General features: G+C 61.7%; 1 protein-coding gene across 8 annotated transcripts in view; it reads right to left on the bottom strand.

The window, feature by feature from the left end:
* CHL1 (cell adhesion molecule L1 like) overlaps window positions 1-25,684 on the bottom strand; it is a 98,662-nt gene that overhangs the window by 55,148 nt on the left and 17,830 nt on the right. Inside the window, exon 1 of one of the 8 annotated variants that reach the window (XM_045856869.1) lies at window positions 16,951-16,973. The exons of 5 other annotated variants lie outside the window; for them this stretch is intronic. The gene's annotated coding sequence lies outside the window, so the exon portion shown is untranslated. Of the gene's footprint in view, window positions 1-8,982; window positions 9,056-10,989; window positions 11,089-16,950; window positions 16,974-25,684 lie in introns of those variants that run through there. 2 more of the 8 variants (XM_045856868.1, XM_045856867.1) reach the window with 2 other exon arrangements.

The raw sequence follows: 25,684 nt of genomic DNA, 5'->3' as shown, positions 1-25,684 counted from the left end.
GGGAAGCCGAGTGCACGGCCAGGGGGGCGGGCTTCCCGCCGCTGCCAGCCATCGAGCGCCCAGTGAGGAAGCGACAGTGAGAAACGGGCCAGTGTCGGCCGGACGGGGCCGCACAGCCCACCGGCCCAGGGGCCGGGCGGTGACCACGGAGCCGGAAGCCTCGCAGAACTGGAGCAGCAGAGCGAGCGAGTGGAGCGGGACCCGTGCCCCCGACCCCTGCAGCTGGCAGCTGTGTGTGATGCGGAGCGACTGGACCAGAGTCACCCCAGCACACGGGCCCTTCCCGTCTGCCACCCGCAGACTGACCCAGGGCCCCAGGTCACGACCGCACACGGGCACCGCACAGGCCAGCCCCCGCGCGGCGGAAAGGGCCCACCTCGGTGTGTGAAAGCACAGGCCACGTTCACGAACCCGTCATGAGGTCACCGGTCCCGCGGGGAAAGGTCATCGAAACGGCCGCCGTGGCAGGCACTCCCGCGCGAGGTCCAGCGGCTCCCCTGGTGGGCACGGCGGCCCCACGGGTCCCCCCCCTCACGAGGCAGGCCCGGCCCGGGCAGCCGAGAGCGACAAAGACGGGGGGCTTCGTCCTGAACACAGCCGTCGGGCACGACGACCAGGGGAGCTGGCCCTCGAGCCAGCGAGGGAGGAGCCGCTGGACAGAAGGACACGTGGCCCCTCGGCCTCCCCCGTCTCCCTCGGGGCCTGCGAGGGGCCAGCCTCCCCCTCTCCAACCTGAACCCCAGGTGCAGCTGCCCCTCGGTGATCGCAGGTGCCACACCTTTGCTGGGAGCCCCCCCAGATCTTCCACACCCGGCACCTCCCCCGGCGTTCCCCCACCCACCCACCCGGGGCCCCATTGTGGCTGGACACAGTGACTCTTCCCTTCCGGTTTTCACATCCAAATGTGCCCCTGTGTGGCCTGTTCAGGTTTCCTCGCGTGTGGGCTCCTTGCTGGCGAGGTCACTGTGTGAGATGACCCACTGTCTGCCTTTCTGGCTGCGCCCGAGAACGCCGGGGCCAGCCCTGCAGCGGGCACCCAGGTCTCCGGTGAGCGCCCCTCCGCAGCGGCTCCGGGGCTGCGGCCCGGGCTCCCCGTGCGAGGACCGTGGTGTGTGGGTGAGTCGGGTGACAGGGACACCGTGACCGGGTCACAGAAACCTACAGGCCCTACATGTCCAGGGAGCAACGCCCCGAAACCCACGGATTCAGGGTTTCTGGCAACTTGATAGAACAAAACTCCCACAAACAATGAGAATCGGCTATAAAAGCCCCTTGCTTTTAGTTAGATTTTTAACAGCGCTCACATTTGTGAATTAATTTAGAAATAAAGCCACTTGCTTTAATCCACAATGGAAGCTTAGGCAAATAAACTCAGGGATTAAGTGGTGTATCACTCGTCAGCACACCCACAAGAGTAAACACAAAATCAGGTTTCCACCTCTGTAAGTTACAAAGAAATAGCTTTGCCGCAACTCCCGTCTCCACCCTGAAGTATTACATAAACACGTTTCCCAACTCCCTTTCATGGGGTGGGCCAGAAAGCGCACCTGGTGTTTTTCCGTGACGGCTCTAATAGCGCTTAGTTATCTTTAACTTCATTCGAAACAATGTTCTTAGATGGTATTGGGGCAGCTGTCTTATCAGTGTGCACTTTGAAAACTAAACTCATTAGAACTGGTGAGATTTTGCATATCCATTTGAATATTGGAGATGGAAGAAGATATGTAATATTTGGGGGACATGATGCTTTGTTACTTCAAGGAGGGTGAAGACACTGTTGACGCACACGAGAGAAGATCCGTGCGCCCTGCGTGGCAGGGGAAGGCGCCGTGGCTGCTCCAGTGAGCCGGGGGTGTGTGTGAAGGTCCTGGGTCCTGCGGACACTTGGCCGCACAATCGGTCTCCAGCTGTGGGGTGACTCGCGCACCGCAGGGGCTCAGCGGCGGCACCCGGCCTCTCCCCACTAGAAGCCGACAGTGAGAGACAGCCGACACACTCGAAACATCCAAGTGGATCAAGTTATTGGTGACACTGACAAACGTGTCTTTTATTGTATGGAAGAAAGTAACGGGTTTTTGCCCAATCAATAAATGGTATCAAGTGGTTTTCGAAGAAGACCAATAAATGAAAGGAAAATAAATGATGTCGATATTTTTTTTTTTGCTTGAACTCCAGACTTCCACTGGACACACGTTTTCTCCCAGATCACACGTCACGTGGCCACGCGGCCTGTTTTCCGGAGGAAGAGACGTCGCGTGAAGGCATCCAGGAGGGTGGAAACAGCAAAGGGGGCCGACGGGGCCACAAGCCTTCGTCCAATAAGACTAGACGGATGAAAGGCCCAGATACCTTCTAGAAGCTTCCCTGTCTCCATAGAAGGTCGGTCCCATGGATCTACCACTGTCCTCCGTCCTTCCCCACACACGCTCCTGACACGCAGGGGCAGCACAGACGTGCCGCCCACTCCTGACACTCGGCGGGAGAGCCGGGGGACTGCAGGAAGCCACGCACGAGGCCCCGGCTGCCCACCCCCAGCCCCCCGTGACGCCCAGCCCCTGTGAGACACCAGTGGTGGGCAGCGGGACCCGGGGGCTGGACCAGGGCCAGAGGACGGACTCAGAGAAGGGGAACCTGCACCCGTGTCCTCTGCAGCCCGAGTGGCCGCTGCTGACCGCCCTCCGGCCCCACCGCCAGCTGCACACCTGCAGGGGTCCGTGTGCGTGTCCGGTCCACGTGAGCTGAGCACCCGAACCCTGCAGAAACTCAGTGCGACTTCTGCAGTGACGCAGGGAAGCCGCAGGGTGAGCCCACCGCTGCTGCTGGAAAGAGGAGGCGGGTCTGACGGTGATGACCGACTTCCTGGGGGCGGGGAACCGCACCAGGCCCTCCGTCTGCACCAAGTACGTCGGCTCCCCTTGACTCGGCGTCGTTCGGTCCTGAACGCGGACGACCAGACGGCTCAGCCAGGACCCAGGCGCAGCCGAGCCGGCTGAGGACACCCAGGGGCCCGGGGCCAGGACGCCCGTCTCCCAGCGCACCCGGCACCGGACGGAGGGGCCGCTCTCGGGAGACAGCGGTGGCCCAGGCCCACGGGCTGCACGCAGGGCCCGAGGGCCTCGCCCGGTGGGGCCAGAGGCTGGCTCCGACCCGCTCACCTGCGGCGCGAACACCCGCAGCCGCCGCCCAGCGGCCTTCCCAGCCGTGGGAACGAGTCTGTGTCCTCACACTCACCGCAGTCGCGGGCGGGCCCTGGGTGTGCCGCTGACAAGGAAGCGACGTTGCCGTGAGTTGTTTACTTTCGAGGAGACTGACTCTCCATCCTCTGGACACACTGGATGAGAGAACATTCAGACACCGTCCACGGCGATAACACGGTCTCTTGGAAAATCATCCCTGTAAAGTCCCACACTCTGGTACGAGGCGGCCGTCACTGCTGCTGGCCGCGGAAGGCATGCCATCGGTCCTCCAGGAACGCGTCCACACGTGTTGTAGTTCACATCTTATCTTGACGCCGACCTCCCGGAGACGCCCCACGAGACCGGCGCCGGGGCCGGCCTCTCCGCTTCTCTCTCTCGTGTCTTCGGGGCTCTCCCCTCGTCCCGTCGGAACCTGGCTTCGTCCGCGCGCCACCGCGAGCCGCGGGCAGGGGAGCACCCAGAGGATGGGGGGGGGGATCCATGTCCCGTGGGAAGGTTCATTCTCGGGAGGGGCAGGAGGAGATGACGGCCGAGCGGAGAGAGGCCCTGACGCATCTTCAAGGGCCTCGGGGAGCTGGGCTCCTCCCCGGGCCGCGCCTCGCGTCGTTTCTGCGGCGCCCATCAATCACGCCTCGGCAGCCCGTGGACCCCCAGCCCCGGCCCCCGTGACGCCGCGGCCGCCACCCCCGCCTTTGTCCCCGGCGTCTCCTCCCCGTGTCCCCGGTGGTCCGCGCATGGATCTCTGCCCCCTCCTTCCGGCGCCCCGGCCCCGCAGTCCTCTGGGAGCGGCTGCCATCCATCTCCCCGTCCAGACAACGGGACTAATGTGTGCGCGTTCAAAGGGAGCCCGCCGAATAATAGGGGCCATTTATGAGATGCCAGGAGAAATGGATTGCTCCCACACTCAGAGCAGCCGGGCCGGACTGAGGCACAATAGCGAGGGTCCTCAGCGTGTGCACAGAGAGAGAAAGGGAGGGGGCGGCGAGATGTCTGTTCCTGGCTGTGTTTGATATCGGAACTCGCAGAACAGAAGGAACGCGGACCGGATCACCGGAGAAAGAGACCCGCTGTAGAAAACAGCTCCCCGTCGATGAAAAGAAACGTCTTCAGGACCCAGAGGCATGTGGAAGGGGGGAGCTCACGCCTGGCGCGGCGATGCACGGACCAGGGGCCTCGGCCCCTGAGAAACCGTCTGGGCCGGAAGCGTCTCAAGTTCACGGCGGTGGGAGCGCCCGCTGGCTGCTCCCCTCTCCGTCCGTCCCCACAGGCCATTGCCGAGGACTAGAGGCTGAACACCATCCATCGGCTGTTCCCAGATCCCCGCCGTCTCTGCTCCGAGTGCGGTCAGTCGGGACGTCCATTTCACACGTGTCCCCGCGGGGACAGGGAGGTCGGGGCCCGAGAAATGTGGACACAACTCAGAAGACTCTCAGGCCCCCGGAGGCCGTTTGAAAGCCGAGGGCCCCTACCCGGAAGCCCGGCTTCTGGACTTTTCTCCCACAACGACGCTCAGAATAGCGCCGTTTCTGGCTTCATTTCCCTTCCTGGTGGAGCTCAGGCACCGAGGCGTTCCTCCTGCCTGGGCTTTGCAGACGGCCGCCCGGGACACCACGGAAGGCCGCCTGTCCAGCGTGGCCGCGTGGGCCTCTCCCCGCGACACTCGGTCTGTCCCCTGGGTCCAGACCCCAGACGCCCCCCGCTATGCTGCCCGGATGTGACCCTGAGCTGCTTCCAAACCCACGTTCTTCCCACCTTGTTACGGGTGTTACATACAGCAGCAGCAAACCAAAGAGGAGAACAGGCTAATGTTATGCCCATCACGAAACCTAGTGACACGTGTCTCCGTAGGTTGTGACAAGACCCCTCGGCCACGGGTCACCGCTCTGCGAGGTAGGCACGCAGGACATGCAGCAATGTGACACCCCCAGCACCCCCCGGGGTCTCGGTGAGGGTCCCGTGGTCCCGTGACAGGGACAAGGTCACGTCGTGACATCACAGCATTTCCCAACATGGCGGCTCCCAGACCAGCGGCCACTCAGCGCGGCGGGGACAGCATCCCGGCGACTGACCCCAGGGGGCCGTCCCCTGGGCCTCGGGGAAGACCACCCCGGAGAGGACGGTCAGGAAAAGTGAAACTGCAGAAGGCAGGGGGCAAAGGCCGAGGGGTGGTGCAAAGTAACTCCGTTCCAGGTGGTCTTGCCACTCCAACCTGCTTCCTGGACCCGCGTCCCCAGAGAGGGCGAGTCCAGGGGCCGGTGCCACAGGGTGGGGAGAGGGGCCGGCCCCCGCCTCGAATCGGAACAGCAGCGCAGTGGCCGGTGGGGGGGGCCCCGCAGCAACCAGGCCACCCCCCAGACACACACACGCACATGCAGATCGCTCGCACACGCGTGCCCCCATGTGTGCGCACACCAGCCACGTGCACATATATGCACACATGCACACGCATTGGTGCATGTGCACACTCACACAGGACCCATGCACGAGCACTCACAGCCCCCCACACACGGACACACGCTCAGACCACGTGTCCACCACCGAAAACCGACACGGATGCCCGTGCCGTCACTCTGCGTCATAATTCTGTCTCGTGCCCATGCGTGAGGCTGTCCCCCCACTGGAACACCGCTCAGTCGGGGAAAGAAAGGTGCTGAGAGGGGGACAACCCACAGCCAGTGTGCCAGCCAGCGTGTCTCAGGACATCCGAGCCCAGCAGTCCCATCCCACCCAGCCCCCGAGATCCGGGACTCACGCCCGTGTGAATGCACACACACACACACACACACACACACAGCTGCCTCGCCCCACCCCGCCCCCTGCAGGGTGGGGAGCTGTGGTCTCTAGGGCTCTCCCTGCCCTCCGTGCCCAGGGCCACAGGCCACCACGCCCCTGCCCTGCGCCGTCCGGGTGGGGGCCCAGCTGAGAAGCAGCCGTCCCTGCCGGGCGCCTCCGCCTGTGACCCTGCCCCGCGGCGGGAGAACCACGCTCCCCTGCCCCTCTCGGGGCTTCTCTCTGCCTGGGCCGCCTTCGAGAAATAAAATTTAAAAAGCAAAGCAAAACATTCGCATCATAGAGTAAAAACTGTGCTGGCAGCTAACTTCACAGACTTCTGAGTGAAGTCCATTTCCCGTGCCAACTCCAAAGGCCACGACGGAGACACCCGGGGAGGTGGGCACACAGGAACCGGGGGAAGCAGCAGGTCGGCCGTCGGAAGTCAAGTCACGCAAGGTCCTCGTTTTCTCCGAATCCCCAGCATAAAAACCAGTCAGCTCCGAAGGCCACTTGCTCCCAGAATTTTCACAGCAGACGACAAGATAAATGGATTAAGGACACGGGGACCATGGTTTGGAAGGCAAGTGGCTTCTGGCCCTGGGAGGGGTGAGTGTCACAGGTGAGGGCCAGTGCCTGGTCCTGGAAGGGGTGAGTGTCACAGGTGAGGGTCAGTGCCTGGTCCTGGAAGGGGTGAGTGTCACAGGTGAAGGTCAGTCCTGGTCCTGGAAGGGGTGAGTGTCACAGGTGAGGGTCAGTGCCTGGTCCCAGAAGGGGTGTCACAGGTGAGGGTCAGTGCTGGTCCCGGAAGGGGTGAGTGTCACAGGTGAGGGTCAGTCCTGGTCCTGGAAGGGGTGAGTGTCACAGGTGAGGGTCAGGGCCTGGTCCCGGAAGGGGTGAGTGTCACAGGTGAGGGTCAGCCCTGGTCCTGGAAGGGGTGATTGTCACAGGTGAGGGTCAGTCCTGGTCCTGGAAGGGGTGATTGTCACAGGTGAGGGTCAGTCCTGGTCCTGGAAGGGGTGATTGTCACAGGTGAGGGTCAGTCCTGGTCCTGGAAGGGGTGATTGTCACAGGTGAGGGTCAGTGCCTGGTCCTGGGAGGGGTGAGTGTCACAGGTGAGGGTCAGGGCCTGAGAACAGAGGACAGGAAATTGCATGACATTCAACGCTTTATCCCTCTGCCAGCAGGTGAAGTGAGAGCATTAATGGCATGTGTGTGCATGTGTGTGTATACATGTGTGTGTGTATACGTGTGTGTACATAGACACAGAATGCTAAATTCTCATTCCACTATCCAGATGCCAGTTATTAACTCCTGGGTCTTTATTTTGCTTTTTCAAATATAAATTTTCTCCAGAATTCCTCTGCGATCCAGCTAGTGAAGAACATTATCATCATTTAATTCTGTGACTGGGAAGCACCTGAATTATTAAACAACGTCCCTCGGTTTCCGAGCAGGTGTCCCCCACACAGGGCCCGGCAGAAGGAGGGCCAGCTGGAGCGTGGCTGGCAGGGTAGTGACATGCGCGTGACAATTTACAGCTTTAATCTGCACAGCCCGCCTGCAAGGCCCCAGGTGGTGTGCTGGGGTGTGAGACTGCTGTGGCCCAGGCTCCCGGTCCCGTAGGGCAGCGCCCGCGGCGCAGAGATGGGGGAGGGGGGGGCTCGGTTTCCCTCTGGGGCCCGCCCTTCCCGCAGCCCCTGGCCCACCTTGGTCATCGGACGTCCCTGCTCGCTCACTCCGTGCGCTCGACAAGGAGCACCCCCTTCTGCGTGCCCCCTTCCGCGTGCCCCCAGACGCGCGCCCAGGTCTGAGCACCTCGAAGGCGGGAGTGACGCCTCACTGCTGCCACCTGCAGGCAGGGCGCCTGGGGCCCACACCAGCAGCCGCACACAGGCGGCCCAGGGCAGGCGTTGTCGGGGGGGCTGGCGGTGCGGGGTTATCCAAGGCGGCGCCCACACCCAGCCACAGGGCTCACGGTCGCTCCTTCGGACCCTTTCACCAGGAGCCCCCCTTCCTCCGTGACCGGTCCGTGCGACAGACGACGCAGCCTGGTGGGACCCTAGCTCTTGTCCCCGCCGGAATGCGACCGGGAGCCCCGGGGACTGGTTCCAGAACAATCCCCCAGGTGTGGGGGCGACTGTGGGGCGGACCCCGGGGACGGTGGGGGGGAAACGGTGTCAGTGACCACCGGGGCTCGTTGCCAATGTGCGTGGAGGAGAGACAGTTGTCCTGTGCCCGTGGCACAGAGCCAGTGTCACTTGACTACAGTCCACAGAGGGGCTTCAGCGCACTGGACGCCTCAGGGGCGTCCCTGCAGTGACGGCTGGGGGGCGGGGCCAGAGCCGCACACCCAGGGGAGTGACACCAGAGTGACACCCGCCGGCCCTTCTGCTCTCGTCCCCACGACAGTGACGGTGCGGCCCCCACACCGCCCGCCTGGGAGGAGCCACGGCGCCGTGGGTCACGCGAGCGAAGGCCGCGCTTTCCCCGTCACCCTCCGTGCCGTGAGCACCCCCCGAGGGGCCCCGCAGAGGCGGCCCCTGGAAATTCCCCCCCAAAGGACTGACTTGAAGACGTTACTAAGGGTACCCGGGGCCCGGCACAAGTAACGCCCCTGCTTGTTACAACACCATTTATGACAGACTCGTCAGCGGGCCGTTCTGTGCCGTCACAGTGTCACCCTCGAGCCACCACATGACACTTCAGGCCACGTGCTAAATTAGAGCTGTAAATCCTCCCCCCCGCATTCCTGCCCTGGCGACCGCACTCGAGGCGTTACTTCTGCCAGACCCGGCCCGCCAGTGCGGTCAGTCGCTCTCTGCTGGGACGGTGGAGGCGGAGTCACCGTCCAGCGGCGACCGCGCCCCACCGCTACTGCCTCAGCCTCGCGACTCCAACGCCATGTTTTTACAACTAAGAAATCTGCATAAGCGCGTGGCCTGGGAGCGCACACGGGAAGTGAGTGTGAAAGTCAAGGGCAGAAAACGTTTCTCGACCTCAGTTCAACGCTCACCTTCAGTAGCAGCCGGCGCACCTGGCCCAGGAAGCTTCTGGAAAAACACTGCCGTTTTCTGGACCTGAACGCTCCTCCGCTCCAGTCTCTCCCTGACTCCTCCCTCCCTCCCTCCCTCCCTTGCCTCTCTCTCTCCTCCTCTCTTCCCTTGTTCGTGGCCAGGAGTTTACCCGGAGGCTGCAGGTAAAACAGGCACCTCACCGAGCAGATGACTCCTCCATCTCCGGCCTGGGCGGCCCTGCGCCACGCCGGCCTCCGCTTCAGTGCCGTGCCCGGGGGGCAAGGGCGGGGCTGGGCCCGCCCGCGGGTGGGGGCCGCTGCAGCCGCCCGGCTCGCCCTTCTGGTGACTCCCATTAACCCCGGACAAATCGAGTCCAGCGCGCGTGGTCACGAGGAGAGGGGGCAGGCGCAAGCTTCCCCAACCCCGAACCAGGCTGGTCCCAGGGCCCCGGGCGCCACCAGGAAAAGTCTGAGAGCGATAATTCCATTTGAAAACCACGTGGCTGCCTGCCTAATCACGTTTGCTTCTCCCCGGCCCCCCCCCCCCGTCCCCTGGGCAGTGACACAGGCAGGGCCCCGAGCCGCTCCCGTGAGCCGAGAGGGAGGAAGCCGAAGATGCGGTCCCCATTTATTTAGACAGAATGGTTTGGGCGATCTCAGACCCTAAAACGACCCGTCAAATCATGCCAAACGCACGTCATTACGTCCAGTGTTGCACAAAGTTCACGCCCTCAGGAGCACACGGCTCGGCCAGGATGCACAGAGCCCATGGGCGTGGGGCCCAGTGGCCCAGACTCGGCCGGAGCCCAGCCTGAGGCTGAGACGCTGCGTGAGGCTCCGTGGACGGAGCTTGGTAGGGCCGTGGTCACGCCGGGGCACCCACCCACTGACCTGCTGGGGCACCCACTGTCCCACCAGGGCACCCACTGACCTACTGGGGCACCCACTGTCCCACCAGGGCACCCACTGACCCGCTGGGGTACCGTGGACTCCAGAACGCTATATTCATTTTTTGCCTTTTTTGGTAAAAGTGAAAATTGTCTTTGGATTTCTTCCTGTCACTTGGAGAAAACAAGAGGGATGCAGGTGTCTGTCATGGGGGTGGGGGCAGGAAGTTCACTGTCCGCAGTCATGGGGTGGGGGCGGGGGTCTCTGCGGTCCTCACCTGTCTGAGCCAGAGGTTCGGGACGCGGAGTCGGGCCCCAGCTGCACCCGGTCAGCCAGGGCTCACACTCAGCCCTCCCAGCGCCACCCACGGCGCGCCCCGCTCACCCTGTGGGCGCGGCAGTGAGCCCCAGGGCCGGAGCGTGCAGGTGCCTCGGAAGTCCGGGGGGAAGGGCCCGAGCCCCAGGCCCTCGCACGAATGCGGGGCTCCCTCTCAGAGGGCACAGGAGGCCGGCCGCGTTTGGTGTTTGGGGAGCTCACACGTGGCTGCCGGTTTGGGGCTGAGCTGACAGACGGGGCCCCAGAGCCCGGCCCGCAGGAGGCTGCCCCGCGGGTCCCACGGCGCCCAGGGCCCTGCGCCCGCAGTGAGCGGTGAGCGCCGGCCTCTGCCGTCCCCTCCACGCTCAGCTCGTCCCTGGCAGACGCTCACGCCACCCACGCGCCCCCTGCTCGGTCCCACGGGCGGGGGGCTGGGAGGACCCAGGCCCCTCGGTGCACACCGGGTCGCAACGCACACACACACATGCACACACTCCTTAGTTATCACACATACACACTCACACTCCTTAGTTATCACACACACCCCAGTTATCACACACACTCACACTCCTTAGTTATCACACACACACACGCACATACCCTGGTTATCACACACACATGCACACACCCCTGGTTATCACACACACACCCCAGTTATCACACACACTCATACCCTAGTGATCACACACACACGCACACACACAATAGGCACACTGCCCAGCTGTGTCTCTGTGACCAAGAAGTGACTCAGCCCGAGGGTCCCGGGACGACCCCTGCTTGTAGGTGCAAACGGCCACCACTTACGATGTCCGGAAAGGTTTCCGTGACGACACAGAGTTCTAAGACACGGTCCCCGCCGACTCGGGATCACAGCGCCCGGACGATCGCCCCGTGAAGAGACTTTTCACTGCACACAACTGACTGAGTCATGACTAACAGCTCAAAACAGCCTTTTCCCGGAAACCACTGCTTTCTGAGGCTCCAATTATAGCAGGAAGCCAGGGAGCGGGGCCGGAATGAAAGGGCCCACTATGAACGGCCCCCTGAGACAGGATGGGGTTCAAGTACACTCCACGGGGCACAGCGGGCCCCCACGGCCGGAGCCAGGCAGCTGGCGCAGGGCGGGCCAGAGCCTGGAGCAGGCACAGCAGCGGGGCCAGGGCTCGGCGTCCTCACCCGGGTCCGAGGCCCTGCCCGGGCCGCTCCCTGGGCCCCGCCAGCGAGGGCCACTGCTAAGACCCCAGAAAAGGCCCAGCCCTGCCTCCAGGCGGCTCGAGTGGGCCTCGCCCACCTGTCCGCCCCACAGAGGCCTCGGCACGCCCTGGGGCAGGGCTTCCGGAAGGGGCCGAGCCAGTGGTGCCCCTGGGGGCAGAGTCTGGACGCGCGGTGAGCGGTCTGAGACCCTGGGGAGGGGCAGAGGGCGGCCGGGCTGTGGGGCGGGCTGCGGTAGGCTGACCCTGGGACACAGTCAAGAGGAGACTTCATCCGGGTCACAGCAGCGATTCCAGTGAAGTGTGAACTGAGTAAGTAAGGATGGTGCAATCGAACAAGACCTGTGTCTAAACAGATAACGAGCTGCGAGTCATTTACGCTTTTCTAGGTTAGGAAATGTTAGAACATTTCATTTTGGCCAAAGAAACCTCAGCGGCATTCTCCGGCACTTTACAAGAAAGAAGGGGACACGGGGGGCTGGTTTGCCCGGACGCCGTGCTGCCGAAACACCGCAGCCTGGAGCCGCACTCTGTCACCGGGTCTGACCGTCGTCGTCAGGTTTCAACCTCCCCTCAGCTGGGCGTTTCTGGTTGGGAAACCAGACTCTTCTTAACAGGACTGTAAACCTGTGACAACCACGAGGGGAACGGGGTGGGGGCGGGGAGAAACAGACCACCGTGGGGGACTGGAAGTCCCACCGCCACATGATCAAGGCTTTTTAGCTGAAGAAATAAGTACGTGCTCCAAAATTTGATCTGGGATAGCAGAAACCTCTAAAACGTGGGTTTTTAACGTACTGGAAAAGCTACCGGAAGGTCGGACTGTGCTTCTGTTCAAAGAATACGCCCCCAAAGCAACACCTTCCCTGCCCTGCCCGCATTCGGGGCTCCCGGCCTGGCCCGAGATCAGTGCTGGTCCCCAAGGTGATGTGGACGGTGATGGTGGTGGTGGTGATGGCGATGGTGGTGGTGATGATGGTGGTGATGATTAGGATGAAGATGGTGGCGGTGATGATTATGGTGGTGGTGGTGACAGCAATAGTGATACCTAATATTTATCAGGACAATTCTATGAGAAGGATTATATTTAATAGCCAGAGGTTCAGAGAGATTGATTAGTCTGTCCAAAATTCTCCACTGAAAAGTGGACAAAGTAGGTCTGCAACTCAGACACTCCTGGTGCTGAACTCCACTCTGTTAACCGGCCCACCCCCTCAGCCCTGCCCTGGGCCCGGCAGCTGGGCTGATTTCCCGCCCCTCCCCCCAAAATGAAACCGTGTTAACAGGTTCTCTAATCCCACAGCCCCTTCTCCCTCCCTCTTGTCCAGAGCCCTCCCACCTCTCCCGGGCACCAGCCCCAGAGAGAAGCACTGGCCGACCCCCGGGGGCCAGGTCCCCACCCCATCTGCGCCCCAGCACTCATCAGAGCAGCAAGTTCACCCCACTTGCCCTGTAACCCGAGCATGCGTGTCTACCCGAATACACTGGAAGCTGACGAGGGTCAAAAACGTGTCTGCTTTTCTCTGTTTAATGTGCACAGCTGGTGGCAGGGGCAGTGAAAATAACTGTGGAATGGGTGGATGGGCACTTTTAAATGTTCGAATCCCCCAAAGGGATGAGGCGTCCCGTCTTAGACAGACAAGTGCACGGTTGCTTACCAGGTTCACTTTCCGCTCGCGGCCATTGGCACGTGGCACAGGGTCAAAGGCCGGAGCGGCAGGAGGGCGGAGCGCACAGGGACACCGCGCAGTGCAGGGGTGCTGGCCGCGCTCATGCACGCTGGGCGCCGCTCAGGGCGGGGTAACTGAGGGAGGAGAGGCTCTCGATCAGCACGTGGACGGTCGGTAACGCGGACCGAGCCTCGGGCCCCCACTAAACTCCACAGACGGCAGGTTCTCCCCAAAAACCGGGCGCCTGCTGTCTGCAGCCGTGAGGAGGAGCTCAGGCTCCCCGGGGGAGCAGGCACAGGAGGCCACGGCCCCCTGAACGCTCCGACCCACACCCACCCCGGGGAAGCCACACGGCGCGTCCCCTTGCCCGGCCAGCGCACGCTGCCCCGGCAGGGAGGGTGTCCTGCGGGGGTCCCCAGTAGCTCTTCGACGTTCCCTCCTGTATTTCCTCCTCACTCACCCCCCTCCCCCCACTTGGTTCCTCCGGGCAGAAGTCTCGGCGGTGTGTGGGCAGCCCTCGCCGCTGATCTCTGTGCGTGAGCCTTCCTTCCGCCGCGGGATGGTCTACGGCAGGCGGGCGGCTCCGATCAGCGCCTCCGATTTCCTTCTTCATTCCCGCTCATGGTGGGCTCCGCCGGGCCCCCCCGGGTTGGGCCAGGGGTGGCGGGGAGGGGTTTCATTGTTCGCCGCCCCCTCCGAGGCCCCGGTCATCCGCACACGTGTCCGGCTCAATCCAGGCTGCCGCCGGAGCGGCCTCTGATTTGTGTCCGTGTCCGGCACGCGGGACGCCGTCCCCGACATGGCCGCCTCGGGGCAGACACGGCGTTTTGTGGAGGAAACACAATCTTCTTTTCTCACGGGCTCTCAGTCTAAGTCATTTCTTTGTCCGTGCCCCGTGATTTCATGGGCGTTTTATTTGCGCCATATGTCACGCTGTTACCTGAAACGTCCTTTCAAAGGGAAGATCCAGAGGGTGCATTTATTAGGAAGACCAGCCGGGCTTTGCTGGGCTCCCGCGTCTCTTTGCACTCTTTCTTTCTTTTTTTTTTAAGATTTTATTTATTTATATTTAGAGAGGGAAGGGCGGGAGATAGAGAGAGGGAGAGAAACATCAATGTGCGGCTGCTGGGGGCCGTGGCCTGCAACCCAGGCACATGCCCTGACTGGGAATCGAACCTGCGATGCTTTGGTTCGCAGCCCGCGCTCAACCCACGGAGCTACACCAGCCGGGGTCTTTGCACTATTTCACTAGCTGTTTGACATGAGCCTTTCCTCCGGCATGTCCCGGCAGCTGTTCACCTGCGGATAGAGGACTCTGCCTGCTGCGGAGAAAAACTACACAAAAAGCTGGAGAATGGCTGTGAGGCCCGAACCCAATCCTATCAAAGCACTAAAAGCCAAGGGGCCGCCCTTGACCGCAGCAGCCCACACGATGACCCCCGACCGAGGTGCGGGGCCGGGATCCCGCACCCGGTGCCCACCCCGGGCTCTCCCGATCTGAGCACCCGCCAGCACCCTGGGCGCTGCCAGCCCACCCACGGCGTCAGGACCCCCACCTGCACGCCTCAGCTTCCCCGGGAGCCCCCGCAGAGCTCCCCAGGCAGCGCACGGACTCATGTGTGGGGTTGGAGTGGAAGCAGCTTCAGCCTAACTCCAGGCCAAACGCACGCATTCTGGGCCCTTCCGCGCCGGAATTGGGGATGCGAGCTGGGGGCCGGCCAGAGACCTGGCACGGGGGTGGGGAGGGAAGGAGCTGAGGAAGACACATGGGGGGTCTGCGCGTCCCCCGAGTCGGCGAGCCTGGGAAAGGCCGCCATGGGTCCTGCATATTTAGAGGCGTGACCGTCCAGCGTGGACGGGAATGGTTAATCCTGGGACAAGGGGACAGAGCCGGCTCCGATGGGTCTCCACCACCACCACCACGGCGGAGAGGAAGGAAAGGGGCGCGGTTTGGCACCGTCGCTCTGAAATACGAAACGTCGTCCGTTATGCAAAACAGTCTGGCATCCCATGAGACGCAGTCTTATCGCCTCCCGGAGGCCCCGTTAGGAGAGACGGTGACAAATTAACAATCACTCAGCCGGGGCACTTTTTCTTTCTGAGGTGAGGTTACCTACGCAGCCCCCACCCAGGGTTTCAGGAGGAGAGGGTTTCACTCGGCGTAACACTCACTGGGCGGTCTCCTGCCTCTGTTTCTTGTGGCCCTGAAGCGAGTCGGCCACCGACCAAGGCCAAGGCCAAGGCCAGGACCCACTCAGAGAGAGCAGAGTTAAGCTGACCAGGGGCAGGCACAGTCAAGGCGTAGCTGGCGTCTCCCCCCACGGGGTCCCCGTTGTCCTCGGCCCCTGGGGCCCCGGACACGGCCGGCGCACACAGAGGCTCTGCCTGCACCAGGTCATCCCCCGGGAGCACCCGGCTGCTGGCACCAACATGTGGTCCTGACAGAATTTTCACGCATAGCGTTGAAAAACGCCGTTTCTTCCTCAAACCGCTGTCTTTAAAAACTAGGGAGACACTAATTGGGGACATTTACTTAACAATGCTAGGGATAAACACGGTGCTAATAAGTATTATAAAATAATCTAATTTAACCGGCACCTGCAGGCAATTATGCCTTTTCTTCCAGCTCCGCAAGTCAGGAAATAAACGCTGAAAAGGCCCAAACAGTTTCCCACAGCCACCTCGCCGTGGCCTTTGAAAGTGGGCTTTCTGTCACCCGTCCAAACCCTTTGAAAGCAGTTACGGTTCAGCCTGGTGCCGCACAGAGGAGGGGGAGGAGCTCCAGGGGGAGACGGGGGTGGCCGCCCCGTGGGCCCGGGTCCCAGACACAGTTAGGAGGCGCGAGGCCCGCCCCCCAGACTGCAGGGCGGGGCTCTGGGCGACCCAGGGAAACACGGCTTTTCTCACTGACACTCTCCCCGAGAGGCCGGCCAACCGTCTCTGGTCCCAGCGGTGAGATTCGCTTCTCTATTAATAAAGTGATGTTTCCATAAATACCCTCATAATTCTGAGAGGAGAGGTAACACGGAAAATAGCTCTTCATTCAGTGGTCTGAGCTTTCGAAAATAAACCGTCACGGTAATGGGACTGAAAACCGATCCCACCCCACCCCCAGGGCCGTGAGTTTGGCCCCCACCGCCACGCCCTCGGGCTGGGCCAGTCTGCCGGCCGCTGGGAGGAGAGGTGGTCAGACGCACCCACGGAGCAGAGGGTCTGGGCAGCATCCTTACTGGGGTCGGCTCCCCGCCCCCCGCTGTGGTGTGACCGCAGTCAACTCAGGGTCATCACGGGCAGCTCACAGGACCTGGAGGTAGGTTTGAGAGTTGTCCTGTCAGAGGTGATTTCCATTCAAAGAGCCACTTTCAAATTGCTGTCTGCCTCCCCCGTGCTGAGAGGAGCTGGTTCCAGTTCTCTTTCCCCCCACTGCCCCGCAGCCGTCCCCAGCGCCCGAGCAGTGGCCGTGCGGCGCTGTGACCGGACGTCTGGGTGTCTGCGGACAGACAGGTGGGCGGAGGCCCGGCACTCGGACCAGCCGCGCTCGCTCACTCCCCACGGACAGGAGCGCCTCCCCCGCCCGGCGGGGGGTGCGGGCACCTCTACTCGCAGACCTCCGGGGCTGTTTTCTACAAACGCCACTCACTGGCTCGGACGCGGAGGCCAGTCTGTGCAGACACAGTGTGTGGGCCACATGCGGAGGGCCCAGAGGTGGCACCCGGGACCCCCAGCGAGCCACCTACCATCCAGGCGGCCTCCCTCAACCGGCGCCTCCTCACCGAGCCGCCACCCGGCCTTTCACACACCACTGGTGAAGCAGAGGAGGTGTTTCCACCGGCCTACGGAACCCTTCCCCCGCCCCTCCCCAGGGGCCCGAGGATGGGACCCACCTCTCCGAGCTGGCTCTCGCAGGCGGCCCCTGGGTGCGCCCTGCACACCTGAGGTTTCTCAGCCGAGTGTGAGGACGGACAAGCAGGGCCAAGGCTCCCTGCACGCCCGTTGTCCAGACTTAGGGAGCATCATGCAAACACCCGGATTCCATCCGGTAGTTCAGACCTGTCCCGGTGGAAATTACAAATTAAAGCGACTTAGAAAGACGTCTCAGGCCGCCACGCATGATGCATGGGCGGAGCAGGTGCTCCCCGAGGGTCCTGCGTCACTGGACAGTCTCCCCGTCCCCCTCTTGAAAGCTCTCACTGAAGAGTCACAGACAGACTGCTGAATCGCTGGGAGCCAGCCTCGCACCTACACGCGGAGGAGAGAAACTCTGCCCGGCGGGTGTAAGGGCGGCCCCACTGCCCTCCAACTGACCGGGGGTCACGCGGCACCGGCGACACCTGCAGACTAAGGTTTCTGGCCGCACGCCCACCCCGAGGTGGTCCACCCCAAGAGTTCTACCTGACACCAACGCTGCCTGCATCATCACAACAACAGAACCGTTCACAGATGACCAGCCACGCCCGCAGCAGCGTCTCTGCGGCCGCTGACCACCGAGGGCGGGATAATGCTGCGCGCGTCCAGCTGTCCTTGCAGAGGTCCCCGGACTGACGGACACAGGTGAGCGGTCCCCTGAGCAGAGCGCCCCAGAGACGGCCGCCGTCTGCCGCGTCCAGCGTCCTCCCCGGCTCACACCTGCCCCTCAGCGGGGACAGAGGCAGCGAGGCGTGCGCCCCTGCTGACCACAGACGAGACCGGCTGACCCCGCGCCCCGTTCCCCGGGCTGAAGTCAAATGAGATCACAGAGGGTGGCCACTGGAAGCCCAGTGAGAGAGGACATCGTGTCATAAATTGGGCACGCTCCACAGCCAAATAGCCACTTCCCTGGCTCCAGTGTCAAGCCTCCCTGAGACGTCTCTTCCGGTCCCTTCTGCAGCCCACGGCACCTGCAGGGGCTCTTCCTCTCTGTGGGGGAGGGGTCCCGCCTCCCGCCACTGTCCCCCGCACCTGTGGGCGCTGGCGAGGGGGCTGAACCTATGGATCACACGCATCTGCGGTCACAGCGCAATGCACTCCTGCTGGGCTCTCCCTGCCACGTCCACCAGGCTGAGAAGGCCCTCGCTCCCGATCTCACATGTGTGTGCATGTGTGCATGTGTGTGCGTGTGCATGCGAAGGGTTCACTCTGTGTCCCTCACTAGGTCTCCTCTCATTTCTTCCCACAGCAGATGTGTGGCCCCCCAAACATAAGCAATCCCTTAGAATGTAGCATGTAATGTTATAGCATACATGTCATTAATGTTAACATGTGCATGTACGTGTGTGTACATGTTATTTTTATCCCATTCTTTTACATTTCTGTCTTGTTCTCTGCTTTCTTAGAGTAAATATGAACATGATACACATGTGTTTGAAGGAGTGGGCCCCGCACCCCAGCTGTGTTACCCGAGGAAAGTTACCTCATTTCTACTCCTGTTCCATCCAACACGGATGCACCCCATCCTGACGATTGTCTCAGAGCTCAGAACCATCAGCACTGACCTCCTGTAGGGCAAGTTCCCAGAAGTTTTCTGGCAAGTTTCCCAGGAAACCAGCTCCCTGGAGCCAAGAGCTCAAGGCTCTTGGTTGGCACAGAATCCCCAGGGGGAACCGGGCCCAGGCCACCCCCGTGGCCTTCTCACCAGGAAAGCTCAGCGGGCAGCATAATCCCGGAGGCCCATTTCAGCCACATTCTGCAGCCACCCCGCACAGCTGGTCCCTCAGACCTGGGGCCCCAGGGGAGGGGCCAGCGCACTTCCGCCAGTGCCACCTACAGCCCCACCTGCCGGGGCTCGGGCTGCCTCTGGACCTGCGGTTCCTGTCTGTCCCCCTGCGGTGGGACAGGCGGGGCCCTCCCTGGCTTCCCCAGCACCGTCAAAGGCGGGGCATCAAATGGGATCACACATGAAATGGCTTCAAAAGCAACAAGCAAACACGTCCGTGTTGGAAGTTAGACGTGCTTCAGACGGAACCTTTTAGCTCCCACAGAAGCTAGCCCTGACTTCCACCACGCTCCAATGGGACTGGGACTGTCTCCCCAAAACGTGGACATGCCCACTGTGCACAGGCTGCCACAGTTCTGAGCACGTCCGGCAGAGGTGCTCTTCCTTCGTACACAACCCAACGTTCTGTTCTAGTGACAGCAAGCTCCTCGTGTGCCAGAGAAGCAGGGATGCCTCGGCTGAAGCCTGATCGCATCCGTTGACGGTGGACCAGCTAACGCAAGGTCACGCAAGGCAATGCCTCACTTGGTGAGGACAGCTGGGTCCACAGATGGGCGGCTGGCTATTGCCAATTCACCTCGTCCTTGCACCACTAGGAGGTGCGTGTTTTTGGTTTTTAAGGTCCTCATTTTAGAGATGAGAAACCAAAAGCACAGCGAAGTTGCATGCTGCCTTGGGCTGTGAAACCATTTCTCCACCAAGGAGCCGCTGCACTTTGCCTGCGCTACCTCCTGCCCAGGTGGGGCCCAGCTTCGGAGCACGCTGACAGCAGACTCTCAGTTGTTAGGGCTTCGGGCTCTGTGACGCAGACATTGCCCATCATGGCGAAAGAGTGGAACCGCTAGTCACTAGAGGCCACACTGAAGGGCAGGTGAAAATGCCTGGGAGTCTTTCAGGCACACGTAGGTGGGGACGCTGTTAGCCTGGCTGCTGGGAGGACCTTCTGTCCCGAAGCACCACACAGGGGGCTCTGCCCATTCCCTTGAGGTTTTATCACTTGATTGCTCCATGTCCAGCACTGCAGTCAAGGCACCCTCTTGACAGGGGAGCCCTGTGTCCCAAAATAGGAACTTGTCCAAACCAACCCACCCCTAGGACAGTGTCCCAAGTGCCTGTGTAGGCCATTGTGCCTGCGTTTTGGCCCAAGTATTTGCTCAGGACTCTCTACCTCTGCCCACCCTCCCGTTGTGCATGTCCAGCCTGTGGGCCTCACACCCCCTGCTCCCCCAGAGACAGGACTGAGTCTCAGGACGATGTCCACATATCTCAGACATTCCCGTGCTATCTCCAGTTTGGTCTCCATCGCTCCAGAAGGCCTCACCGCAGTGACCCCCCGGAGACAAGGAGGGGTCCAAGTGGCTTCACTGTGCCCCCCACAGGAAACGCACCTTTGCCCACAAGTCCGGTGAGAAGGGCAGGGGAGGGCAGTTGGTTGGGGCGGGTAGCCGTGTGGGTTGACCTGCTGTGTCGTGGGAGTAATGAACGCTCTCTGTAGACATCTGGTGACGTGCAAACGGAAATGCACACACACACACACACGGACTCACAGGCGTGTGTGTGCACACAGACAGAGTGAGAGCGACGGCGTCTGCCCAGGATAAATAAGGCATGTCAGCATGTTTCCTGCTCCAGGTGTCACGTCAGCTCTCAGCTAGTCCCACGGCTGCACACGCGTGCATGTGGGCATGCGCACATACGAGGATGTAAAGCCCGCACACACTGCTCACCTCCCCTCGCGCTGTGAACGCGCGACCGTCCTGGACGATCCAATGCGCCACTTTACGCCCCCACCCCCCGACCGACAGTCCCGCGACTAGGCATCGGGCTTGAGCTCAGCGTGAACGTGTGAAGGGACCCCCACCAGCGGTGGGGGCGGGGCCAGCTCGGGGCGACTCGCGACAGTGGAACATGTGGTGACAGCCCGAGCACTCCACAGCGGGGGGATTTGTGAGTGCTCAGAGCACAGCTATGTGGTAGGAATGTTCGCAGGCTTAAAATCACTATTGTCAAAGAATGGGGAATAATGAAACTTCTTATGTTCCTATTAGGTGAGACAAACAAAATTTTCACATAGGGTGTGAGCTCCACTGTACAGAAGAGAACTCACTGGCCCTACAGAACCCCCACCCCCTGCCCCCACATGGAGATCACACTGGGATCAGCAGGTCATTGGCGGTGCTGGGGGGAGGGAAGGGGGGAGAGGGAAAGCAATCTAATTCAATGGGCTTATTTCCTAATGGGCTTTTGCATCCAGATGAACATGATGAGAAACAAAAACACTCCCCTTCACCACACACACACAGGATGCACAGTTATTGGAGCTGGGTAAGTACGTGGACACGTTTACCAAGCCGACACAAAAGGACCAGGCTCCAGTTTGAGGGGTAGGGGCTGGGTAGCAAGAGAGGCCACGCAGACGCCTGAGGAAGGGAGCGGGGGACAGTGGGGGGGAGGGGATCCAGACCATCCCAGCGGCAGGAGAACACGGGTGTCCCGCGGAGACGATTACACTCCGTCTTGGAAGAGCAGAGCGCCGTGGGCGCCGGTGGGAAAGGACGAGCCCAGGTTCACGCGTTGGGACGGTGACCCAGCGTCTCAGCCTGGCACCCTCAGGCCCCCCCGGGGTCCATCGACGCCGGAAGGCTTGACTGGCCGGGAAGGAAGGAACAGGGGTGAGGAACAGACCGAACTGACTGTGCGTCTGGGACGCTGGGCTCCGGCCCGCACCTGGGAGGAAGAACCTTGAGTGCCGCTCGGTCCCTGTCCCAGGAAAGGCCTTCCGGTGGAGGAGGGGGGAAGTGGCAGGGAACATTCTAGACTGCGAGATAACAGCAAATCATTGGACACAGGCACCCTGACTCCGGGACTCTCGGGCCGCGCCCCAGCCTGTCCCTGGCACGCTGACCTCCAGGGTCCTCATGGTCCTAACCTCTGCCTCGCCTCCCCGGGAGCACGGCGACCCACAGAGCAGAGCCGCTGCCAGCGACATCGGTATCTCACAGCGGCGTCCACGGGCCCAGCTGACTGCAGCTCCTGTGCACGATAGAGAAACAATGTTTCTCTCTCTCTCTCTGCGTTTCTGTGTTTCTCTGTCTCTCTCTCTCTGCCCTCCCCCCCTCCCCCCCGCTCTGGAACATGACTCAGCCAGAGACGCTGGAGGACCGGCGCTGAGTGTCTGACACGTGGAATCCGGAAGCGTCAGACCTGCAGCCGCGAGAGCAGAGGCGGCACCCAGGGGTGGGGCAGAGGCACGGGCAGAGCTTGGCCCAAGTTCTGGGGGGCCGAACGGGCGGCGTGGGTGAGCACGGGCAACAGCGCCGGGCTGTGCACTGGGGGTTTGCCGGGAGGGTGGAGCCTGGTGTTCTCCACGCAGACACAGAACCGGCGACCTTGTGAGGGGCCGGGCGTGTCACCAGCTGGGCCGTGGCCGTCATCCACACTGTGTCCGGTGTCAAACCACCACGTACGAACTTAAGGTGTATAATTCATATTTGTCAGCTACAGCTCAGTAAAACTGGAAAGAGCGAACAATGTTTTGATTTTAAAAAGCACAGATGATGTCTAATACAATTACTATTTTATAGGCACTCACTGACAAATGAAAACTTTGCTCTGTAAAAAAGAAAATCGAAGTGGGAACACCTGACTTGTAAAACTGTGAAAGCAAACAGCCAGCCGGAAAAGCGTGACTAAATCCCCCTCTAATCACTCAAAACATCTAAAACTGCTCAGGAGATGTGATAATGGGCACAAAACCCCAAGCAGGCAGTAGTTCTTGACACTCTAAATGCTAACTGCTTAACCTCTAATTTATCATAATGAAACGTTCACTCTTACACGGTGTCGTGTATAATAAGATATGCAAATTCGGTGACAACTCTCAAAAATCTATCGTCGGGACCAAATACCAATCACCGCAGGGAGGGCCCCCGGGGACCGTGCGCAGGCGGAAAGACAGGAGACGTAATCGGGGCGCTCGGAAGCCCAGACCGGCGGTGGGCGGCAGCCGTAGGCGGGCGGACCAGCGCTGGGACTCGGGGGGGGGGGCCTTGTGGGCTCAGCACCAGGCAGAGGCCCAGCCGCACACCGGGACAGAGACCCAGGTGAGAATCCGCGCCCAGCTTTCTGGGGGCTGCCGGAGGCTGTGGCTCCCACTCCAGGGAATCCAGCAGAAACACCAGGGGAGTCGGAGATTTTTGACGTGAGGAGAGTAAGAAGTCAGTAGTGATGCTCTGAAAAACATCCATTGCAATGGAATTTATGCTGGGCTACGGGGGCTGAGAGTGTGGCTGAGGATCGCACCAACACACATATGTAAGCAGAGAGTGAGAGATAAAATCTAAAGATGCACTCCCAGTTGAGAATGTCAAAGAATATTTCCTACACTGACATGTGGGAAAAACATATTGAACACGACCCTGTTTTTCAAAGGCAGAAGCTCAGTCACCTGTGGGCTGGGCCTGTTTCCGTTCTCGCGACACTGGGCACCCAAAACCACCGATGCGGCCCCAGCAGGAGGGGAGGGGGTGATGCGGTGAGGGCGGTGACGGGGCCGGTGGCGGCACCACGGGAAGGAGAGGAAAAGCGGGGAGAGGAGGAAAGCAACCTGTCTTAGCTGTGGGGCATCGCCAAGGCAACGCTCTACACATACACGTAAAACTGGGGAGAGTAGCTCTCCAGCCCGAGTCCACTGTCCGTCCTGGGGAATCTGAAGGAGAGAATCTCGTCTCAGCATTTCCGGGAGACGGAAGCACTCAGGCTGCAGGGACAGCGTCCTTCATCGCCTCCAGAGACCCAGGGTGGCAGGGGCGGGGCCACCCGAGGGTGCTCCAGGAAGACTGTGGGGGGAGGGGCGCACACCCCCTTTGGTCCCGGACACACCTGGGATTCCACAGACAGCCAGGGCTTCCTCTGCAGAACCCAACACGCCGCCATGCACGCAGCACACGGAACGCAGTGCGGGGGCTTGGAGGTCGCCTCTGACCGGGGCCCTTCCCACGGCCCTTCCCGCGGCCCGCGGCAGGGTCCAGTGGAAGAGGAGAGTGACTTTCAGCCCTAGAACCGAGCGCTGCAGCCTGCCGTGAGCGTTTCACCAAACACAGGGCAAACCGCTGAGAGCTAGGGTCACGCCGGACACACCACGGCAGTCGAAGGGTTTTTTCCTTGAGCCCCGGGAACAGCTCCGTGCGTCGTCTGCAGGTTCACTTATAAAGGAGGAAAAACGACATCCGGAGGGTTCAGTCACTTTATCAGTGTCACACACGGCAAGGGACAAAGGTCAAGCTAGGGCCCAGTCTTGTCCTTCCAACTCTAGGCCTCTCCCAGCACTGCGGTAGCCCAGGTTCCATGGGAGGGTGGGCAGGTCCAGCGACGACGAGAAACAGACCCCGCCCTCCCCTGGGTGAGGACGGCGTTTTCTCCCGTGGGCACCCTGGCCTGGCAGGACCCAGCGGGGGGGGGGGGCGCTCGGAGCTCTCCCCCTGGGTGCGTGTCAGTGAGAGGCCTCTGCGTCCACTGCTATCTGCTGGACACAAGGGACAACGCCGGGCGCCAGCACCCCTTCCCCGTCCCCGCCCCAGTCCGGCCTCCTGCCGGAGCACACAGAGGTGTTTCATCCCTCCTCACGTGCTGAACGCTCCGAGTTCATTCCACAAGAGCGCCTCTGGTCCTCCGGAAACAAGTCCCCTTGGAGGCCCGGGAAATGGTGTGTTTAGGAGGGTCCTCCAGCAGGGGCCAGGGGTGGGGGGCCCTGGGCTCACACTGGGGTTCCGTCCAGACTTCCTGCAGCTCCTCACTGGGGCTGCCGCCTCCCGCTGCTGGAATCAGGGTTGGGGGGCAGGGGGGAGCCACACAAAGCAAAACTGAACAGCAGGGGGCAGCCAGAGCCCTCGGGGTTCAGGCCCCTCCCCAGAAAACCCAGGAGGGGAGAGAGATTTCCACCCGAGCAAGTCTGTGATGGGGGGGTGGGGGGGGCAGCCGTGTCCACGGGCAGCCATCAGTGTGCAAGTTCAAGCCAAAAGCCCAGAGATCACGGTCTGCATCGCACGCAGTCCACATTATTCTCTGTCTTCCCAAAACCACACAGAAGGCGACAGAGCACCCTCTGAACCCAGCTGTGGAGCTCGGGCTGAGCCCTCTCACAACAGGCGCTCCATAGCCCCACCGGGGGCAGACAAACCTCCGCGGGGAGCAGGACTCGCTGCCCACAGAATTCGGGCAAGGCTGCTGGGCTCCCCCCTTCCCGAGCCCACCCGAGTTTCAGGAAGCACGAGGCTCCAGGGGTCCGCGGGGTCCAGAGAAAGGACCCGGTTCCCAGCGCCCACCTCCCCTTCGGACGTGCACACACTTTCCGCTGGAGCGGTGTCAGACTCTCGGGTTACGGCCGGCACCTGCAGCCAGTGCCCGGGCCGGCTCCCACGCCCGGGGGACTGGGCGGGGCACCTGAGGATGGGGCAGGTCCAGGGGAGGGGCGGGGGGCGGGGAGGGGGGGGGCGGGGCGGGGCGGGGGGCGTTTTGTGAATGGCCCGCTCTCCCGCCATTTGTCAGGCACCAGTGCTCGAAACGAACGAAGCTCCTGGAGGACGCGACAGTCGGGGAGGAAAAGGGTTAGGAAATCGTATACAAGTACAATAGATAGATTGTGTCCAGCACCAACCGCGGGGGCAGAGGCTGTGATTAACGAAAGGGGAGATGTAACAAACAGCACCTGAAAACACAAAGCCGAGCCTCCTCAGAAACAGCACGCGGGGCGAGCGCAGAAAATCAATGTGCGCTGCGCCGGCTGCAGAATCACACGGTTAATCCTGGGGAAACGCGCCCGCCATCAGCAGCGCGGGCGGCAGGGTCCCTGCTCACCGCTGCCTGCACGGTGCACTAGCGGAAGAGAACTTTAATGAGATCCCAGGAGAGACACTGAAAATTTAAAT

This window comes from Phyllostomus hastatus, unplaced genomic scaffold (assembly GCF_019186645.2).
Source record: "Phyllostomus hastatus isolate PE091 unplaced genomic scaffold, TTU_PhHast_1.1 phas_scaffold_129, whole genome shotgun sequence".
Taxonomy (NCBI): domain Eukaryota; kingdom Metazoa; phylum Chordata; class Mammalia; order Chiroptera; family Phyllostomidae; genus Phyllostomus; species Phyllostomus hastatus.
The sequence above is the reverse complement of the archived record's forward strand: the minus strand, read 5'-3'. Positions and strand labels throughout refer to the sequence as shown.